Here is a 9,505-nt window from a genome sequence, read left to right as displayed (position 1 = left end):
TCCGTAACAAATCTAAGTAAAATAGGGTCAATATACATGCAATGTGCATGCACTACATATATATAAAATACTATATTATATACATAGTATGCTTTATGTATATAAATTATGATATATTACATTTCTATATAAAATATCATGTGTGTATAAAATATTACAAAATCATGTAGTAACTATGGCAGGGGCAATAATGCTCACCACGTGGTCCATTTTCTTTCCTTCTAGCCTAGTACTTCTGGCCAATGGACTCTGGTCAAAAATGATACTTGTCACTTCAGACCCAATCATAGAAGAGCAGATATGATTTCTCTGTGCTTCTCTCTTCTTTTGCATTGCTGAATGAGGAATGTTCCAAACGATGTAGCTACAAGATGGTGGAGCATCAGCTGGATCCCAGGAGCAGAGCCCCCTCTCGCACCCTTCCTTTTGCTGACTCACAATGGACAGGTAACACGAGGGGTAAATATTTGCTATGTTCAGCCACTGGGATGCTGCAATTAATTTGTTATCACATTAAAAACTATTGCATCCTGGCTGATAGAGGAACTGTTCCTCGGAATTCTCTAAACCAAACCTCAACTAGAGCTTTAAACTCACAGTCAAGAGTAGCAGGCTTTATGCAATGATTGCATTCTATTATCCTTTTCCCAAATTGATGGTAAAAACCAGGTTATAACTCAGTTTTATTAAAAGTATTTACATATTATCCTCTTAAATCTGGACTATTTTGTTTAAAATACAAAACATTTTAATCTGGATGAGGTTTAAATGCATTTAAATCCTCAAGGTTCCTCTTCTATCTAGACTAACTTCCAAGCAAAGGGACTTTCCATAATAACTTATAAGAACATTCCCAAATCTAGTGTTCTTGAATTAGAAGGCAGAGGTCCTGGAGTTGTTTCACTTGTATTATAGAAGGTACTCACCAGATATTTTTGTGACATTAAGATAACTGAACTAATGTTTATAATGTTAAAAAGAAAAAAGAAATAGAAATAAAAACAGAGCAGCTCTCTGCTAGCTTCACAGTTTATGTGAGACAAAAGGAAATGATGAAGGAAACATTTTTCACAGTTCATCCAACTCAGCTGGAGCCAAGTGATACAGGAGGAAGCAAACACGCTTCAGTGGTTTGAGTTCAAGACTATGAAATGAGAATAATATACTGCTAGCTGACTTCACTTCACAGGGGTTTTATGAGGATTAAATAGTTAAAACACTTTGAAGATGACAAATGCTTCAGTGCTAAGCATTATTATTATCTGAAACTATTATTACATCAATTCCTTGTGTAATCAAGTATTATTATTGGAAGCTCTGCAAGAAAATCTAATCTTTGGAGATTTTCAGCTCTATTTGCAGAACAAAGAGGCATGGGTATCATTCGTCCTAAGTACTTTAGACATGTGGATCAAGAGTATCTAGACAGTGAGTGAGTATTTCTTGTTTGCCCCTATTTCAACTAATAAGAGCTTTGTATTTATTGGCATGACGCAAAAAGCAATATGGTACTTTGGGAAGGAAAAAAAAACACAAGATTTAGATTCTAGAATAAAGTGAAACTAAAATGGAACCAACCCAAATATTTTCAGCTGAGATTAAACCCCTCCCGGCTATTTGAATAAATTGCTCTTTAAGTAATTAAAACTGTGACCTATGGTCTTCAGTAAATTCTGGGAATTTCTCTGCAGTCAGTTTCAAGTACTTTCTAGCTGGTTTCTTTCCAAAGAGTACACCTGTGTGTTAGTTGAACAATGTCTTACTGAAAGATGAAATTAACTAATTTTGTTTGATTTGGATCTTGGTTAAAATTCTGAAGTTAGATATTTATATGCAAAGCCACATAAAGAATACTAGCTTAAATTATTCCACCAGGGACTAAAATAAGATTTCCATTTAGTTAATAGAACATTAGAATATACTTAGCTAATGAAAACGATTCATCTCTGTTTTTCTATCAAATACAAGAGTTGGAGGAGGGGCAAAGAACTATTATTTTAAGTATAGAACTTCTAAGATACTAACTTTCTTCTCTTCTGTGCTACATCCTCTTCCTAAATTTATTCACTTTTGTTTCTGAACTTTGAAAGGACCTTGATCTATTATAATTCATGAAAACCCAATAAAACATTGTTTTGGCTTTAAATAATGGGTCTTTAATGCCTTTGATCCCCCCTTTCCATGTAAAATAAAAGCCTAATGATTCCTATTAAATGGGGGGAGTAAAGTTTATTTCAATAACTATTTTCATTTTACGAGTGCAATTTAAGTTTTCACTTTTGTCCATTAATTATATGGGATGTCACAAATGTTGTAAGATGGGATTTATGTTTCTGATTTTTATCTCAATTACAGTTTTTGCTTTGTACAGAATTAACACATAACTGAGTAGGGCTACCACCACCCACCTCTCCACCACCTTAAGAGTGCAGGTGTGTACAATAAGAATCTGGCGCCATTCACAACTGTGCTGCAGTTTCTGAACAATCATGCTTTTCAGTGAGGTTTGGGCCAGAATGGCCTCAAAATGGACTCCAAAGAGCTTCCATCTTGCCGTCAGAAAATGCAAACTCTCCAGGCAGCTCAACATGTGGGCTTTACTGGGCCTTGTTGGGAAAGAATGCTGCTGTTTTCCCCTGCCATATTCTCTGGGGCTCAAAACAAGAGACCTGGTCAAGAATAGGAGAGAAACTTTAGTTCAAGAAAGAAGACTTTTGACCTAATCAAACATATAAGCCTTTGCACAGCAAAGGAAACCATAAACAAAACGAAAAGACAACCTACGGAATGGGAGAAAATATTTGCAAATGATGCGACAGACAAGGGCTTAATTTCCAAAATATACAAACAGCTCATACAGCTAAATATTAAAAAAACAAAAAAAGCCAATCAAAAAATGGGCAGAACACCTAAATAGATACTTCTCCAAAGAAGACATACAAATGGCCAAAAGACACATGAACAGATGCTCAACATCGCTAATTATTAGATAAATGCAAATCAAAACTACAATGAGGTATCACCTCACACCAGTCAGAATGACCATCATCAAAAAGTCTACAAATAATGAATGCTGGAGAGGGTGTGGAGAAAAGGGAACCCTCTTGCACTGTTGGTGGGAATGTAAATTGATATAGCCACTAGGGAGAACAGTATGGAGGTTCCTCAGAAAACTAAAAATAGAGCTACCGTATGATCCAGCAATCCCACTCCTGGGCATATATCTGGAAAAGACTAAAACTCTAATTTGAAAAGATACATGAACTCCAATGTTCATAGCAGCACTATTTACAATAGCCAAGACATGGAAGCAACCTAAGTGTCCAAAAACAGATGAATGGACAAAGAATATGTGGTATACATATATGTCTAAAATTTTATATATAAAAAATATCTATAATATCATATATAATATAATATATATAATGGAATATTAGCCATGAGAAAGAATGAAATAATGCCATTTGCAGCAACATGGATGGACCTAGAGATTACCATACTAAGTGACGCAAGTCAGACAGAGAAAGATAAATATCATATGATATCACTTATATGTGGAATCTAGAAAAATGATACAAATGAACTTATTTACAAAACAGAAATAGACCCACAGACATAGAAAACAAACTTATGGTTACCAAAGGGGAAAGGGGGGAAAAGAGATAAATTAGGAGCTTGAGATTAACAGATACACATTACTGTATATAAAATAAACACCAAGATCCTACTGTATAGCACAGAGAATTAGGGAATTATATTCAATACATGTAATAATGTATAATGGAAAAGAATCTGAAAAAGAATATATATATCTGAATCACTTTGCTGTACACCAGAAACTGACACAACATTGTAAATCAACTATACTTCAAAAAAAAAAAAAAAGGAAAGAAAGAAGCCTTTTAATTCTACCTAGTGGGCCTCCTACATTGACTCCCAAATGTTTTGCAAACTGCCTTGGGGAAAGTAATAAATGTTTGTTATTTTTTAAAAAGACTATTCAATGTTATAATAAAAAATTAGAGAAACAAATAAATAAGGAAGATAGATGACATTAGGTATAGAAATAGGAATCATGTGAGAAGCACTAGGCAAAAAAGAAGTAAAGCATTCGTGTGCTAAACATAGACTGGAATGGATGGAAGGACCAAGTAGACACTAAATATTCATGTGGCATATGATATATCAGAGTTTCATGAGACACTAAATATTCATGAGATCTTTAATTCGCCACTTGCTGGTGGTACCCATTTAATCTCCACTTGTTCTCAACCACCATTCAGTCTGGGGTGCTTATTACACAGCAGTAGTATTCATGGGACACTGGTGACCCCAAACAAGACATTAATGCCCCACAGAACTGATGCCCAAAGAGCCAAAGAGTAGGAGTATCTGCACCTTTGAAGGCCATAGGTCTCTAAAAGTTTAAACACATATGTACAAGAAAGGCGTAATTGTATTAACATATATAAAGACCTCTTAGAAATCAATAAAAAAAATAAACACAATTGAAAAAATGGTAAAAGGTACAAATGTACAAATTCACAGTAAAAAAAAAAAAAAATATATATATATATACGTTTTAGAAGGAAAAATAGAAAGTCTGGCTTTCAGATACTCTTGCAGCCACCTTCTTCTAGTTCCTCCAGCATCAGAGTGGGAGGAGGGAGAGGGGGAAAAAGGCAGATGGATGCTACACTCTCTTCTCTGTGAGTTGTTGTGGCAGGCAACCCAATGCTGACTCTTCTGAGCCGCAAACACGCGGTTCCTCAGAGGGTCACATATTTCTCTCTTATCAGGTTCACCCCAAAAATATGCTTCTGGGCATTCCCTGGGATGTCTTACGTATGCTCACTTATACACTTAGATTTCATGTGGCTTCTTCTGTTCCAGCCTTTCCTTGGAATGCCAATGTCTCTGCTTCAAGGATTTCACTACTCCAACATTCTGTTACCCTTGTCACACAGATTCAAGAACAATAAAAGGCTACAATTCTTACAAGAGGGAACTCTGTCATGGACCCTATTGAGGAAATTCAGTTGCCCAAGAATCCAAAGGACCTCCTCTGGAAGTGGTCCCATGGCATGACCTGTGGAAAGTATGGGGGTTTATGACCCTCCAGCCCTCCCTCATTTCCTTCTTAATTCTTTTCCTACCTTGTCTTCAATTTACAGCCTTGCTGCTCAAAGGGGATCCAGCAGGGTTACATCACCTGGAAGTTTGTTAGAAATGGAGAACCTCGGTCCCACCTCAGACCAGCTTTACCAGAATCTGTATTTTAACAAGATCTGCAGGTTGTTCTGAAACACAGTAAAGATGGAGAATTACAGAATTATAGAAGAGAATTTCTGGAACCCCAGCTCCAGTTTTTCACACCCGCATTCATTCTTAGCTGCGTGGCTCTAGGAAGAAAAGCTCTATTCCTCCTCCTTCCTTCTGCTTCATCACACTCCACCTTGCACAAAGCCGTCCTTGGCAGTGTTTTACTCCTGTGCCCACTCTGTCCCATTATCTGTTACCCTTTCTTGTCACCTTGACCTTCCCTTCCTGTTGATAAATGGCTGGGCAGACTCCTTGGCTCCATTTACCCTCCCAGAGAGTCTGGAAACACACCCTGACGATCAGCTGTGGCTGGCTTGAAGGGCCCCGCCTTGCATCTTCTCATGCCAGATGTAATCATTCCCAGAGTTCAGAGGTTTATGACTTGTTTCTTGTACTTCCAAATGTGCGGTCAAGATGCCCTAGTGTTGAGTTGGCAGGACTAATGGCTTATTTAAATATTTTCCAAGTCTGCTCTTTCAGACCACTTCTTCCACGTGGATATCACTTGTATGAGAATGTGAGTGTAGTGAAATCATGAGACTCATGTCAAATTTGTCTTCAAACTTTTATACCAGTTGCACTGTACCATCAGTTTCCACAAATTAAATCTACTCTGAAAGAAAGCATATCTGGAATTGGCCCCAAAAATATTTCCATAGGTTCTCGGATGTACTTTGCAAGTGTGTTTTTGCTTCCTAGATGTGGCAAGAAATTATATTTGAAGTTCAGAAAGGGCAAAGATGACTTTCTATATTTCTGGTGTACTTGGAGAATCCACCTGCATCCATAGAGTCAAAATGCTTTTATCTGAATGCACACAGATGCACACAACTGCCATCCGTTATTGCCCATACTTTTTGTACACTTCGGAAATTGAAAAATAAAAGAAACACAAAGGTTATCTTTGAGAAGAAAAAGCAACCATAAAACTAATGATATTATGTATCTTATAGGCATTAGAATAATGAGGCCAATTCAGTTGAAAAGACATCACTGAAAAACAAAAAAAAAAAGAAAAGACTTCACTGGTTATACAATGCAGATGATGTCCTCTTGATGATACAAGAAAACAGTAGTTTTAATTTAAACTGATAAGGTACTTAGAAGATTTATTTAACTGGTGAAGAGTAAAATAGAAACTAGCCGTTGTTCATTCTCTATGTGCTTAGGTATCTCTGAGAAGGTAAGAAGTTCAGGATAAGAGGGAATCTCAAAGAGGATTTAAAACAGACTGGAGATAATTTTCCCCCATAATCGGGTCAGCATTAGATAAATGAAGGCCAGTTGGGACTCATTGAAAGAATGCTGGTCCCAAAGAGCATTCCTTGATGAGACAAAGGTGACATCTGCTCTGTTGCAGACTCCTCAGCCATCCAGAGTGAATGTGCTGTGGGTCCATAAATAGCTCCATAAACGAGTTTTTCTAGTCCAGTCTAGTCATGATCAAAGATCTAAGTGTTCACCAAAACCCACTCTGCTTACCTAACGTCAATAGTCATTGTAAAACCAACATTCACAAAGGCAACAAAAGAAAAAAAGTAAACTGAACTTCATTAAAATTAAGAACTTTTGTGCATCAAAGGATACAATCAACAGAATGAAAAGGCAACTGACAGAAGGGGAGAAAATGTTTGCAAGTCATATATCTGATAAGGGTTTAATATCCAGAATATGTAAATAACTCCTATAACTCAATAACAAAAAGACAAACAACCCAATTTAAAATGGGCATAGGACTTAGATATTTCTCCAAAGAAGATATATGAATGGCCAATGAGCACATGAAAAGATCTTTAACATCACTAGTCATTAAGGAAATGAAAATCAAAATCACAAAGAGACACCACCTCACACCTACTAGGATTGCTATAATTAAAACAAAAAACCAACCGAACAAAAACATGTTGGTGAGGGTGTGGAGAAACTGGAACCCTTGTACATTGCTGGTGGGAATGTAAAATAGTACAGCCACTCTATAAAACAGCTTGGTGCTTCCTCAAAAAACTAAACATGGAATTACCATATTGATCCAACAATTCCACTCATACGTATATACCTAAAATAATTGAAAACAGTGACCCAAACAGATACTTGTACGCCAATGTTCATCATTATTTACAATAGCCAAAATGTGGAAATAACCCACGTTCATCAACAAATGAATGGATAAACAAAATGTGATATATATACAAAAGAATATTGTTCAGCCATGAAAAATGAAGTTCTGATACATGCTAAAATGTGGATGAACCTTGAAAACATTATGCTAAATAAAATTAGTCAGACACACACAAAAATGTATTGTATGACTGTACTTATATGAAATCTCAAGAACAGACAAATTCATAGAGTTGTCTTCCTCCTTGGCTGTGTCTCCTGCATTGGCAGGCAGATTCTTAACCACTGCGCCACCAGGGAAGCCCTGGGGCCATGTTTTAAAACCACCATATCTTCAGTAGTGGGTTGCATTGTGTCCCCCACAAAAGATATGTCCAAGTCCTAACCCCTAGTACTATGAATTTGGAAATAGGGTCTTCGCAGATCTAATTAAGTTAAGGATGTTGACATGATATGAGTCTGAACTAGGGCCCTAAATCCACTAATTGGTGTCCTTACTAAAGAAAGGGGAGGGAAATTTGGGACATACAGACTTGGAGACACAGGGAAGAGAGTCATGTGGAGATGGAGGCAGAGACTAGAATTATGACAAGCCAAGGAATGCCAGGACCACCAGAAGCTGGAAGAGGCAAGGAAGGATTCTCTCCTGGAGGCTTCAGAGACAGCGTGGCCCTGACAACACCTGGCTTTGAAACTTCTGGCCTCTATAACTGTGATAGAATGAATTTCTCTTGTTTTAAGTCGCCAAGATGGTAGAAATTTGTTATGGCAACATTAGGAGACTAACACACCTCCAAAGGAATGAAGAGTTGTGGGAGTAAATTTTTAGCTTCTACTTTTTCCCAGCCAACAGAGGCTTGGGGGTGCTGCTCTCAGTACAGCGGCTCTCTGCTCCTCTCCTCTTACAATATGCCAGGGTCCCAGTGATACAGCCCCGTCATCCCTGACTATCCTTGCTGTCAAATCAAGTTCGAGAGTGCTCCTGCCAAAACTCTACTTATGATAGTGCCATTGTTCCCGGTAAGGAATTGTCGGTTTTGCCCTTCAGGATGGCCATCCACTTTGGAGAACTGTGTTCTGCCAGCTTCCTCTGTGACGTCCAAGACACAAGTATAATCTCTTGGTTTCTCCTTTGGCCTGTTTGGTCTCCACTGTATTTCCTCATAGATTGTGATTAAGGTTATAGATGTTTCCCTTTTTGGTAAAGATGGAGTTTATATGTCTGATTTCTGTTCTCTTTGTTGCTTTGAGGATATCTCCAAGACAAGAAGGTACCATCATCTTAACTTTACCCTGCTATTTAAAAACTGGGAGTCCACAGCACACCATGCCATCCAAAATTTTGCTATTCTACAACCAGGGTCAGCAAATTTTTCCTCTCAAGGGCTAGACAGTAAGTATTTTAGGTTTTGCACTGAAACTACTCAACTCTGCCATTGTAGTACAAAAGCAGCCGCAGGCAATATGTAAACAAATGAACATGGCTATGTACCAATAAAACTTTATGGACAGCAAGAGAATACAGCAGAAGAGACGCAATGTGTCTTTCAGGGCTAGGTTATCAAAGGCATTCAGTTTCTGCCCTGTTTTCTGGGACACTGAGCCACCATGTAAGCATGTGAGCTGCCAAGCTGGAGAGGCTCTGAAATACTTAATGAGATATTACACACGGAGACTCACAGAGGAATTCCTCCTAACTGCCGCCAGCAGCGAATGTTTCTCTAGCACTGTGCTCTCCATTACCATCCTCTACCGAGTGCTTAAAATGTGGCTGGAGCAACTGAGGAACTGAATTTTATTTTATTTATTTATTTTTTTAAACATCTCTATTGGAGTATAATTGCTTTACAATGGTGTGTTAGTTTCTGCTTTATAACAAAGTGAATCAGCTATACATATTAAATTTTAGTTTATTTTAATTAATTTAACATAAGAGTTACATAAAACATATTACTAGTTTTTATACTGATTGCATGTTGAAATGATAATAGTTTGGATATACTGGGCTAAATAAAATATATCATTAAAATTAATTTTACCTGTTTTTTTTTTTCCTTTTTTTAAT

The 9,505-nt window shown here is 37.3% G+C and overlaps 1 long non-coding RNA gene across 1 annotated transcript; it reads right to left on the bottom strand.

Moving 5' to 3' along the window:
- Nucleotides 1-2,209: 2,209 nt before the first annotated feature.
- On the bottom strand, nucleotides 2,210-7,197 carry LOC309622420. Its single transcript, XR_014240856.1, has 2 exons — nucleotides 5,157-7,197; nucleotides 2,210-2,669 (listed from the first exon to the last, which is right to left on the bottom strand). It is a non-coding gene; the product is annotated as an uncharacterized lncRNA (long non-coding RNA).
- Between the last annotated feature and the right edge of the window lie 2,308 nt (nucleotides 7,198-9,505).

The sequence above is a fragment of the Balaenoptera borealis genome, assembly GCF_965194805.1.
Source record: "Balaenoptera borealis genome assembly, contig: HAP1_SCAFFOLD_2569, whole genome shotgun sequence".
Taxonomy (NCBI): domain Eukaryota; kingdom Metazoa; phylum Chordata; class Mammalia; order Artiodactyla; family Balaenopteridae; genus Balaenoptera; species Balaenoptera borealis.
Note: the sequence above shows the minus strand (reverse complement) of the source record. Positions and strands in the feature narration are given on the sequence as shown.